Source organism: Dreissena polymorpha, chromosome 6 (assembly GCF_020536995.1).
Source record: "Dreissena polymorpha isolate Duluth1 chromosome 6, UMN_Dpol_1.0, whole genome shotgun sequence".
Taxonomy (NCBI): Eukaryota; Metazoa; Mollusca; class Bivalvia; order Myida; family Dreissenidae; genus Dreissena; species Dreissena polymorpha.
Window position 1 is genome coordinate 100,351,381 of NC_068360.1, and position 11,746 is coordinate 100,363,126.

Below are 11,746 nucleotides of genomic sequence, written 5' to 3' on the forward strand. Positions count from 1 at the left end.
CAAACTTTCCAAACGACATTCTACACGTCTGCATAATTTTCGCGCGCTTTTTATGAAACAAAGGATATTTTAGCACTGTTTATTTGACGCTAGAATTTATCAAAGGTCGCGTTAGCATTAAAATTCGGAAGTGTGTTTCGGATTACAAATTTAATAATGATAATGATAATCGAACGAAACATTAACAGTTGCGTGTAATTAATTCTGCGCTACACATACATGTATGTACATGTAGGTGGATATCTTTTCACTCGATCCGCCGCGTACGTATGCGGCGGATTTACTCCACAAAGTACGCGAGGTTAACATAGACTCGGCGTCGTTGCGCGGATCGATGCCATGTGCCACGGCGATACGCCGCGTGAACACACGATTTGGCCGCCGCGTACTAATAATCTGGCCGTGGCGTAGCCGCGGATTATGTTTGTGCCGCGTTAGCTGTACTGTAAGTAGACTCACACACAACAAATCCGGTCAATATCTGCAAGCCTGTAGGGAAAAGTCCAGAAAACTGTCATTCTAGAGAAAATTTCAAAGTCAAATACATGTTACTACGCCAAAAATCAATGGACCGAAAAGAAACTCAAACTTGCTCTGTAAGTCAAGCAGGTTGACTCACACACCAAAAATTAGGTCAGTATCTTATAGCATATTTGAAAAATGATATGTGAAAGATTTTTTTTAAATCCGTAACTTTATCAACAAGAGATGTGTTTGTCAGAAACACAATATCCCCTATTGCGCCGCTTTGGAGTCATATATTTGACCCTTGACCTTGAAGAATGACCCTAGCCTTGAGAAAGACACATACAATGACAGACAGACCGACAGACAGACAGACAGACAGACAGACAGACAGACAGGCAGACAGACATATAGGCCCAAAACAATATACCCCCGATCATTCGTTCGGGGGCATAAAAAGCAATTGACAAGAACAAAACTCAAACTGAATCTGTAAGTAAAATGCGTAGACTCACACATACACAATCAGGTAAATATCTGCAAGCATTAAGGAAAAACACTCCGGACACCACATGCAAGACAAACGGACGGACAGATGGACGGATAGTGCAAGTGCTATATGCCTCCGTACCGGCGGCATAAAAATGCATAGGAATATTAAATCCACTGCTGACAGAAGTTTGTAAGAATTAAACAAAACTATACATGAGTAAGCAGTCTTTAATGGTAAAAAGTTGTATTAATTAGCCAGTAATCAATAAACTCAACAGAAGGTTATTTAGATTGTCTAACATTATTAACGGTTGTTTTCATTTTCAATATGTAAGTGTTTTCATTAATGATAGCATTTTATGTTATATCAAACTATTTTGATTGTAATGTAATGCGAGGGACTCAAACTAAATCTAATAAACTCTCACAAACCCACTTTCAAATCGAACAAGAAAGCAAGTATAAACTCACTGAAGATTGACCATAGATTCATGAACACATTGTTTGTTAGAAAATGAAATCAGTGAAGCTTTTACTCTTTCTTTAGAAAACAATGACAAAACAACTAAAGCTGAAATAGTAGCTGGATTCATTTGATTTTTGTCCTACAGAAACAATGAAGGTTTAGAAAAACACATTGAGCGGTCTCTCCTTAAACAGTGTCAAGGACTTAACATAAACATTCATTTATTATTTGTTAGGGCAAAGTGACATTATGTAGGGTTGTATTTCAAGAAAGCATGGACTTGTATTTCTTTGTCTGTCCTAATTGCGTTGTGTAACGTCATCTTTGCAAACTTTAACATTTGTAAACAAAATTTCAAAGTTGCAAGGAAACAATACGGTTATGGTTTGCAATTCTCATTTAACTTAATAACATACTTAACAGTTGCTGACCAAACTTCAGGTTACTAAGAGGTCATGTGGTTTATTAAGAATTTCAACAAATATACCATCAGTTGATCCATTCATAATCCATAACATTATGTAATAAATAATAAAGTACCTGTTTATGTTATCATCAAAAATGTCAAAACGGGTGTGCTGTTTTACATTTTTGCTTATAAAACATAGTCATCGAGTTACATCATTCAAAATCAGTATTTATTGATATTTTTGTGCAACAGCATTTGACTTTATTATAAAACCACTATCATTCTATCATTCAACATTTTGAAGTTTCTATGCGACAATGTTTTTTGTTAACAAAATCGCCAGAGAACTCAACGGCCTTTCATTGTATAAAGCAGGCTTTATTGTATGTGAAGGCAGTTTATGTAAACCACATAGACAGCGAGAGAGATTGTATAAAGCAGGTTTTATTGTATGTGAAGGCAGTTTACGTACACATAGACAGCAAAAGAGATTGTACTTATATCTTAAAGGTAGTAGATCTCCCCTACGGAGTTCCCATCAATGTTCCTTATAATGCTTAAAATATATGTTTAGTCTTCATATTGTGTGGACTTGGAAAGAGTAGTTTTAAATGACAGAATGCATTGCAATGCACGGTTTTCCAAATTTTGTGCGCCAAGTTTCTGTCAAATTTGTATTGTAACGTCTCAGTAGAAGATTGAATTCCTTTATATTTAGAGGCTAATAAGTTAGCCTTGCCAATAACTATAAATCACAAACAGGGTAATAACCTTTTAAGCAATAATTTATGCATTAGAGTGAACATGTCAAATACGATTGAGAACAAATGGAAATACATGCCAGAATATTTATTAGGTACCATACCTGCATTGTAATTAAGAAGAATGTTCTCAACTTAAAACAAAAACTTCCTAAACAAGGGCTGTATGTTTGTAAAACATGCATGCCCCCCCATATGGGCTGTCAGTTGTACTGGCAGCCATTGTGTGAATAAGTTTTTTGTCACTGACCTTGACCTTTGATCTAGTGACTTGAAAATCAATAAGCGTCATCTGCCAGTCATGATAAATATACCTATGAAATTTCATAGTCCTAGGCATAATTATTCTTGAAGTATCATCAGGAAACCATTTTATTGTTTCGAGTAACTGTGACCTTGACCTTTGACCTAGTGACCTGAAAATCATTAGGGGTCGTCTGCCAGTAATTACCAATGTTCCTTTAAAGTTTCATGATCCTAGGCGTAAGCAATCTTGAGTTATCATCCGGAAACCATTTTACTGTTTAGAGTCACTGTGACCTTGATCTTTGACCTAGCGACCTGAAAATCAATAAGGGTCATCTGCCAGTCATGATCAATGTACCTATGAAGTTTGATTATCCTAGGCATAAGCATTCTTCAGTTATCATCCGGAAACCATTTTACTGTTTAGAGTCACTGTGACCTTGACCTTTGACCTTGGGGGCTAAAATTCAATAGGGGTCACCTGCCAGTCATGATCAATGTACCTATAAAGTCTTATGATCCTTGGCGTAAGCATTCTTGAGTTATCATCCGGAAACCATTTTACTGTTTAGAGTCACTGTGACGTTGACCTTTGACCTAGTGACCTGAAAATCAATAGGGGTCATCTGCCAGTCATGATAAATGAACCTATGAAGTTTCATGATCCTAGGCCTAAGCATTCTTTAGTTATCATCCGGAAACCATTTTACTATTTTGAGTCACCGTGACCTTGACCTCTGACCTAGTGACCTGAAAATCAATAGGAGTCTAATCATTTGCCAGTCATGGTCAATCTATGTATGAAGTTTCATGATCCTAGGCCTAAGCATTCTTGAGTAATCATCCGGAAACCATCTGGTGGACGGATGGACGGACTGACTGACATGAGCAAAACAATATACCCCCTCTTCTTCGAAGGGGGGCATACATATCTGAAGAAACCAGATATTTTTATACATAAACAACAGTTAGAATGTAATCTAACCATTATTTTTTATCCTAAACCAAGTTGTAGATCACATATTTAATAAAACATATGGACATAAAAAGACCAAAATTTGACCATCAAAAGCTAAGCCAGTTTAATGTTCATTTATCTACAAAAATACATGGAGACCCATGACCCAGTGGTTAGTGCGTTAGCTTTTGATGCCAGATGTTGAAGGTTTTAGTTGTTACTCAGGCATTTTCTTACCTGACCAGTTGCCTAACAATATAGCTAGTTAATTGAGAGTATAATGATTTTCTTGCTGCCTGGGCATCAAAGATGGGATAGGGAAATTTACTTCATGCATAAAGGTATTTCGTTAGTCAAAACTGGCTGTCAGAGGGATGACACTATATTAAACAAATACTGCTATATTTTTACTTACATATTATCTCTACCCATTGATTGTCACTGGTAACAATAACATATTGGCTTTGAAAGAATCAATGTTTAGAGCATATTTCATTTTAAATGGGAGGCTTGATTTGTAACAACTACATGTAGAGTGTGAACATTGTTTTTTTTTTATTTGTTTACAACACATTACTTCCACTTCAAACTTGCTCTCAATAAAGAAAGAGCAGTAAAGAAATGTATGAGCTGGAAACCCACAATAAAGCCATTACATATTCCAAGGAAGGCAGAACTGCTACCCCATCCACTTGTCAGGGCTGAAGAAACTGGTGTAACAAACATTACTGACAACTACAAAATTATATATTCATCTGAGAAACTTAACACATGGTTAACACTTGTTGCATACATGGCAATGGTGCAACATTTCCAAATGATAAATTAAAAGCCTGGACAATAAAGTACAGACCATTGTGAAGGCACATTGAATACCATTGTGTAAATTTGAAATGCGATTGTGAAAACTTAGTCAAGCTGATCTCGTGGGCTTTGTTTGACACCAATTATACACAAAACATGCAACAAGCATGAAACAATTTAAGACTTAAATGCCTCATTACCCGGTAAGTAAAACAGACATAAAAGGAAATTCAATATGTTGTATTTTTACAACCAAGACTGTGCCACAGTACAAGTTATCAAACTCTTTTTAAATCTGATCACTAATCACACAGAGTATTTCAAATATTTTGAAATGTTTTATTCTTCTTAATCCTTAACAAGAGATGTGTTCGTAAGAAACACAATGCCCCCTATTGCGCCGCTTTGAAATAAAAAAATATTTTGTTTGTTTGACCTTTGACCTTAAAGGATGACCTTGAACTTCCACCACTCAAAATGTACAGCTTCATAAGAACGCCGCTTTGAAATTATTATTTTTTACCTTTGACCTTGAAGGATGACCTTGACCTTAAACTTCCAACACTCACAATGTGCCGTTTCATGAGAACGCCGCTTTGAATGATTTTTTTGATGATTGACCTTGAAGGATGACATTGACCTTGAACTTCCACCACTCAAAATGTGCAGCTTCATGAGATACACATGCATGCCAAATATCAAGTTGCTAAAGTTTTCGGACGGACAGACGCCATATATTTAACATTTGACCTTGAAGGATGACATTGACCTTCACCTTTCACAACTCAAAATGTTCAGCTTCATGAGATACACATGCATGCCAAATATCAAGTTGCTATCTTCAATAGTGAAAAAGTTATGGCCAATGTTATAGTTTTTGGACGGACGGACAGACGACATATATGAGACATTTGACCTTGAAGGATGACCTTGACCTTTACTTTTCACCACTCAAAATGTGCAGCTCCGTGAGATGCACATGCATGCCAAATATCAAGTTTCCATCTTTGATAATGCAAAAGTTATGGCCAACGTTAAGTTTTTTTTCGGACGGACGAAGGACTGACATACACACATACTGACATACTGACTGACGGACAGTTCAACTGCTATATGCCACCCTACCAGGGGCATAAAAAGTTGAATATATCCTGGTTGTCACTTATAAAGGGGAAAAAAGTCTGGCTTTAAGTTTTCTTATTATCAAATTATCAAAAAAAAGAAAATTGCCATGCCTCAAAACCAGATTTTAAACGTTTAAGTTATTTGTTTAATTTAAATCATTGAGCAATCCAATGCTAGGGTATTCATGTAAAATACATTCACACAAAATTTAAGTGCATTACATGCAACCACATGTTATTGATTGGAAACCATTTTTCTATTTTTTAAATTAGAAACAGTGACCTTTACCTTGATCAACTGGCCCCACATAGAACCTCAAGTTAGGTCTGCGTGTATGCTACATACACACAAAATACCAATATTCCATCCAAGCTCTTCTTGTTGAGTTGAAACCACTTTTCCATTTTTAGTAGCAATAACCCCAACCATTCCTGACTAGCCCCACATACAATCGATGCATTAAGCTTGTTTGATCCAAAGTATACAATTCATAGATGCAAAGTTAAGTTACTGACACGAAACCACCTGTTACTGTTTTTTTCGGCGTAGCTGTATTAAGCCAGCTTTTCACCATACCTGACCTGTGTTAGTGTCCAATAAAATAATAAAATTTCCCGCAGCTAGGTACAAATGAATACACTTCATTTATTCCATTGGCTGATTTGAGTATACCACCAGAACATTGGAAACATATCTGCGTCTTTGTAACACTGTTTTACTGCATGAAACAATTTTATCTCTAATGAAAAGGCTTAATAGATAGAACAGTTTTACACTCAATTCTCGACATCAATACAGTTTGTGCGTACACCTTTTATTTTCAGAGGATTGCCCGGGCAAACGCGTTCATACTGCAAAGGCTATCTTCTCATATTTAGTACTTACTTCCATATTCCTGTCAACATGTTAACATGTAAAAGTATAAAGAGCAGTGGAAGCAAGGCCTCAATTAAACGCATTGCATTTCAACCCGCTAGGTCTTAGGTCAATTTGCGGCCAGTGTGTAAATGTCAGAATTTATATACAGGTCATCACAGGAGTTCGCAGCCAGTAAAATAATCGTTATATAATAAAGACGCTATCCGTGAACTAGGTGACCTGGAATTTTCTTTACACCAGAAATATGTTAAATGAAGATATTTAGCAATATAATTATGGTATGTCAATAATCGATTCTTAATGTGTTTTCTACAATACAATGATAAATATTATTTTTGATTAATTTAACAATAATTATTTTACCATATTGACTAATGTATTGAGAATGAGCGCGATGATTCTCGATACTGTTAATAATCGAATCAAATAGCAATGCCCGACAAACCACTAAAACAGGTTTGTTCGAAGAACGCACCTATAAATACGGATACTTCGCGTGTGGCTGGTTGACTCATATGTTTTAATTTCACTTCCATTCTTCTTTTTTTTTTTTTTTTGTATCTATAAGTTTATGACCAGCAATATGTAATAATGTAAAATAAGCCGCGAAAACTCCGCGTAACCTCCCGTACTGCGTGTGATGCAGCTAAGAACTGCGCAGAAAAAGACATTCGCTATCCTTGATCTCATTCATTGAACTATCAACGTCCAGGCCTTGAAGAACCCACTCGACCGCTCACAAAAGCAAGTGAAGTTGACGGTCGGGCGAGTAAAATATGTTCAATACTCGACCGATCGGGCGAGTGCTGTTTTTCAAGTCGAAAAATATAAATTCAGTTCCAAAACTCCTGCCACATCGATACAAATTGCGAAAAAAAAATCCAACGAACAAAAAATAGGTGTAGTACACAAAGAAATTGCACTTTTGTTTTGACAATGAAAAATGATGTCGCGGGCTCAGTAAAAATAATTCTCGAAATTGGCTGAGCTCTTTTCATAGGTGTCAGTGCTCTTAGCTTATCGATTAAAAGTGAAAAAAACAGTTAAATATATTGGTTATTCCGTGAAGAATAAAATTTCATTTTAATGTTAATATCCATACAAAAATAATACATAACTGGTTAATTATAATACTTCTTATATTTAATTAAAAATAAACAGAAACAATAATAATTAATAAACAGAATATTTCATAATCAGAAGCCTTAGCCAAAATTTACCATATTGTAACCATTTGTCAATCAAGCGTGTCTTTCAGTAAAAATTCGTCTAAAATATTAATACTCAGCATGGAAAAGGGAAAAACGAGAAGTGGAAAGTATTGAGAAAAGGAAACAGTGCATAAAACGTACGGAAAGCAAATAAAATCCATCAGATAATGTAGTTAATTTGTTTACAGTTTAGTGTGATTACGTTACGTAGGTTAAACAGGTTATGGTTGATCAAAACTATAAATATATATATTTTTTTTAATGCAGGGCAAGTAGATTTAAGAGACGGGCGAGGGGATTGTCAGGCCTACTCGTCCTGCAGGGTGAGTGGCTCAGGAAAAATTCTTCAAGGCCTGACGCCGTATATCTTTTTTAAAGATATTTCTTGTTTCTATATTCAATAGCATTGGTCTCGCCCTTGACCTTACAGGCCTCACATGCAATCTCAGGTTAGGTATCTATGCAAGGCAGCTGCTGCTATATATATAAACTCCATCAAGATAGGTCCCTGCAAATTAACTAGCATCCAATACACTGCCAACCTAGGTCTCCATGCAAGCTGTATCTAAAGTCTGGCATCCAATACATTGCCAACCTAGGTCTCCATGCAAGCTGTATCTAAAGTCTGGCATCCAATACAATGCCAACCTAGGTCTCCATGCAAGCTGTATTTAAAGTCTGGCATCCAATACAATGCCAACCTGGGGCTCCATGCAAGATGTATCTAAAGTCTGGCATCCAATACAATGCCAACATAGGTCTCCATGCAAGCTGTATCTAAACTCTGGCATTCAATACAATGCCAACCTAGGTCTCCATGCAAGCTGTATCTAAAGTCTGGCATCTAATACAATGCCAACCTAGGTCTCCATGCAAGCTGTATCTAAAGTCTGGCATCCAATACAATGCCAACCTGGGTCTCCATGCAAGCTGTATCTAAAGTCTGGCATCCAATACAATGCCAACCTAGGTCTCCATGCAAGCTGTATATACAGTCTGGCATCCAATACAATGCCAACCTAGGTCTCCATGCAAGCTGTGTATAAAGTTCATAAAGATTGGTACAAACAAACTGAAGTTATTTACCAAACAAACCACCTATAATAATTTTAGTAACAGTGACTTTGACCCCACTGGCATCCAATAAAATCCCAACCTAGGTCCCTATGCTTGCTTGCAAGATCATAATTTTATCAAGATTGGTAAAAAACAAACAGACATTATTGACACAAAAACACTTGTATGATCCCGCTAACATGCCAGCACCCCTTCAATTCTCACTCTTTTTACTAGGATTTTAACTTTGTTGAGAACTAAGTTCAAACACAATCATATCATAATTAAATATAAATCAATAATTTTATCCAACTGTAATATACGGTATATAGCAAAAGTTGAACATCATTGTTTTTCATACACCTAGCAGTGTACGTGTTTTTGGGGTCAATTTTGGGATTCCTGATCTCACATGTTTTGTCTAAATGATTACCTAAAATTCCATTTTGAAGAATCCCATAAATATATTAAAAAATTCAATTAACACAAAATAAACCTGAACTTAAGTAGTTTATATCACTATTCAGACCTATTAGTGGAACCTTATATATAAAAAAATTGACAAAAATCTCCATGTTAAAGTATTTGTAAGCAAAAAAACTAACAAACAACAATTTCCAAATTTAAGCCAAACCAACACAATTTCTCAATCCAAAAAATATCCATGTTAAAGTATTTGTAAGCAAAAAAAAAACAACATTTAACAACAATTTCCTAATTTGATCCAAAACAACACATTTTCCCAGTTTGAGCCAAAACAATGCAATTTCCCAATGATCCAAATGTGCCCCTGCCCCATTCCCAAAATGGTGACAAAACACTGCCCAGATTCACTCACAGCATATGAAGCATAATAAGTCAGCCATTCAGGCTTAAACATTATACAGGATACTTGTAATTGAACCACTACTTTAGTAATACAGTTGTGGGAGTAATTTCATTTGATTGAATATATTGAATACAGTTATTTTAATCTGTGACAATTAACATGCAAAATTATGAAATACTGCATGTGGCTTGTGACAGGCCTTTTCTGCTCCATTTTAGGAAAATGCCAATCTGAAATTTAGTGAATTTTGTATCGTGAAAAACCCCATTTTGTGAAAAAAAATAATCGCAAATCTGGCTCAATTGGGAAAAATAATCGCATGTAAATAGTGTTTCTTATATTTCAAAGAAGCAGTTAACTGGTAAATAACGACTATTTTGATTACATATTATAAAATTTTACAAAATATTATGAACATGTGTGATAAATTCAGTTTTTTTTAATCTGATTTTGGGGAAAGGGCCTGGCCTTTATTGAGGGGAAAAAAGGAAAGTCTTAATTAATCAATTTAACATATTTTACTGTTTTTAAAACAAATTTAAGGCAACAGATTCTACACTGGATCAGGTTAACTTATATATTTAAAAGTTAAAAAAAAAAATTGGAATTGGGAATATTTTTTTTCAATTGGGAAAAAAACAACCAGATTTGCATTGGGAATTGGGCTGAAATTCAAGCCCCGTGGCATAGGGCGGAAAAGGCCTGTGTGACATTGTAAGTTGAAGGTAACATCAAGATTTCAGCACAGTTTTAATAACGCTGCTACTTGTTGTGTGGCATAGGGCGCAAAAGGCCTGTGTGACATTGTAAGCTGAAGGTCACATTAAGATTTCAGCACAGTTTTAATAACGCTGCTACAGTACAGCCAAAGCGGCACAAACATAATCCGCGGCTACGCCACGGCCAGATTATAAGTACGCGGCGGCCGAATCGTGTGTTGACGCGGCGTATCGCCGTGGCACTCGGCATCGATCCGCACAACGACGCCGAGTCTGTATTAACCTCGCGTACTTTCGCGGAGTAAATCCGCCGCATACGTATGCGGCGGATCGAGTCAAAAGATATCCACCTACATGTACATACATGTATGTGTAGCGTAGAATTAATTTCGCGCAACTGTTAATGTTTCGTTCGATTATCATAATTAAATTTGTAATCCGAAACACACTTCTGAATGTTAATGTTAACGCGACATTTGGCAAATTATAGCGTCAAATAAACAGTGCTAAAATATCCTTTGTTTCATAAAAAGCGCGCGAAAATTATGCAGACACGTAGAAAGTCATTTGGAAAGTTTGGGTGTATTTTGTGTTGAATAAATACATGTACATCACGTCAGGCGTAAATCGCGTGTTCAGTGAAAAAAAACGCCCCGATAAGATGTTATTTCATCATCTCTATAAATAGTAACAAATGCCAAAATGTATTTGATACTAAAGGAAATATCGAGAATGTTTGTGAATCGTAAATATTTACCAGCATTTGCTCCGAAACTGGAATATACGGGATTATCGGGTAATGAGTAGCGATATTAACTATATAATATGAACAAAATAAAACGTGTTTATATACGCATATTCAAACAATAGTTATAATAAGCTGATAATTAACAAAACAACAAATACGTCGTCACCGTCTTGATTATTGATGTGGCTTCAAATTGCTAATTTTCTCAGCTTAAATATAATAGCAAAATCAACATGCAATTAATTTAAAAATCCACCATATTCTGGAGCCTTGACAACTTGTATGTGCGAAAACATAATTACGTGACCTTGTTTATGTGTGAAACACATACACTACCGGCGGGAAACAAACTTAATTGGCCAGACACATTAACTATGCTTACATGAATATGCTAATACAATCCGCGCACAATAAATTTATTAAGATTTTAATTATTATTATAATTGTTCTTTCAAAATTTGTTTACTACATGTAACTAATAATTTTTTAAAGATTTTTTATTTCATGATGCGCATCGACTCGGCATCATGTCGCGGATCGTGGCATGCCTCGGCGGACATATGCGAAGTTTCGCGGCG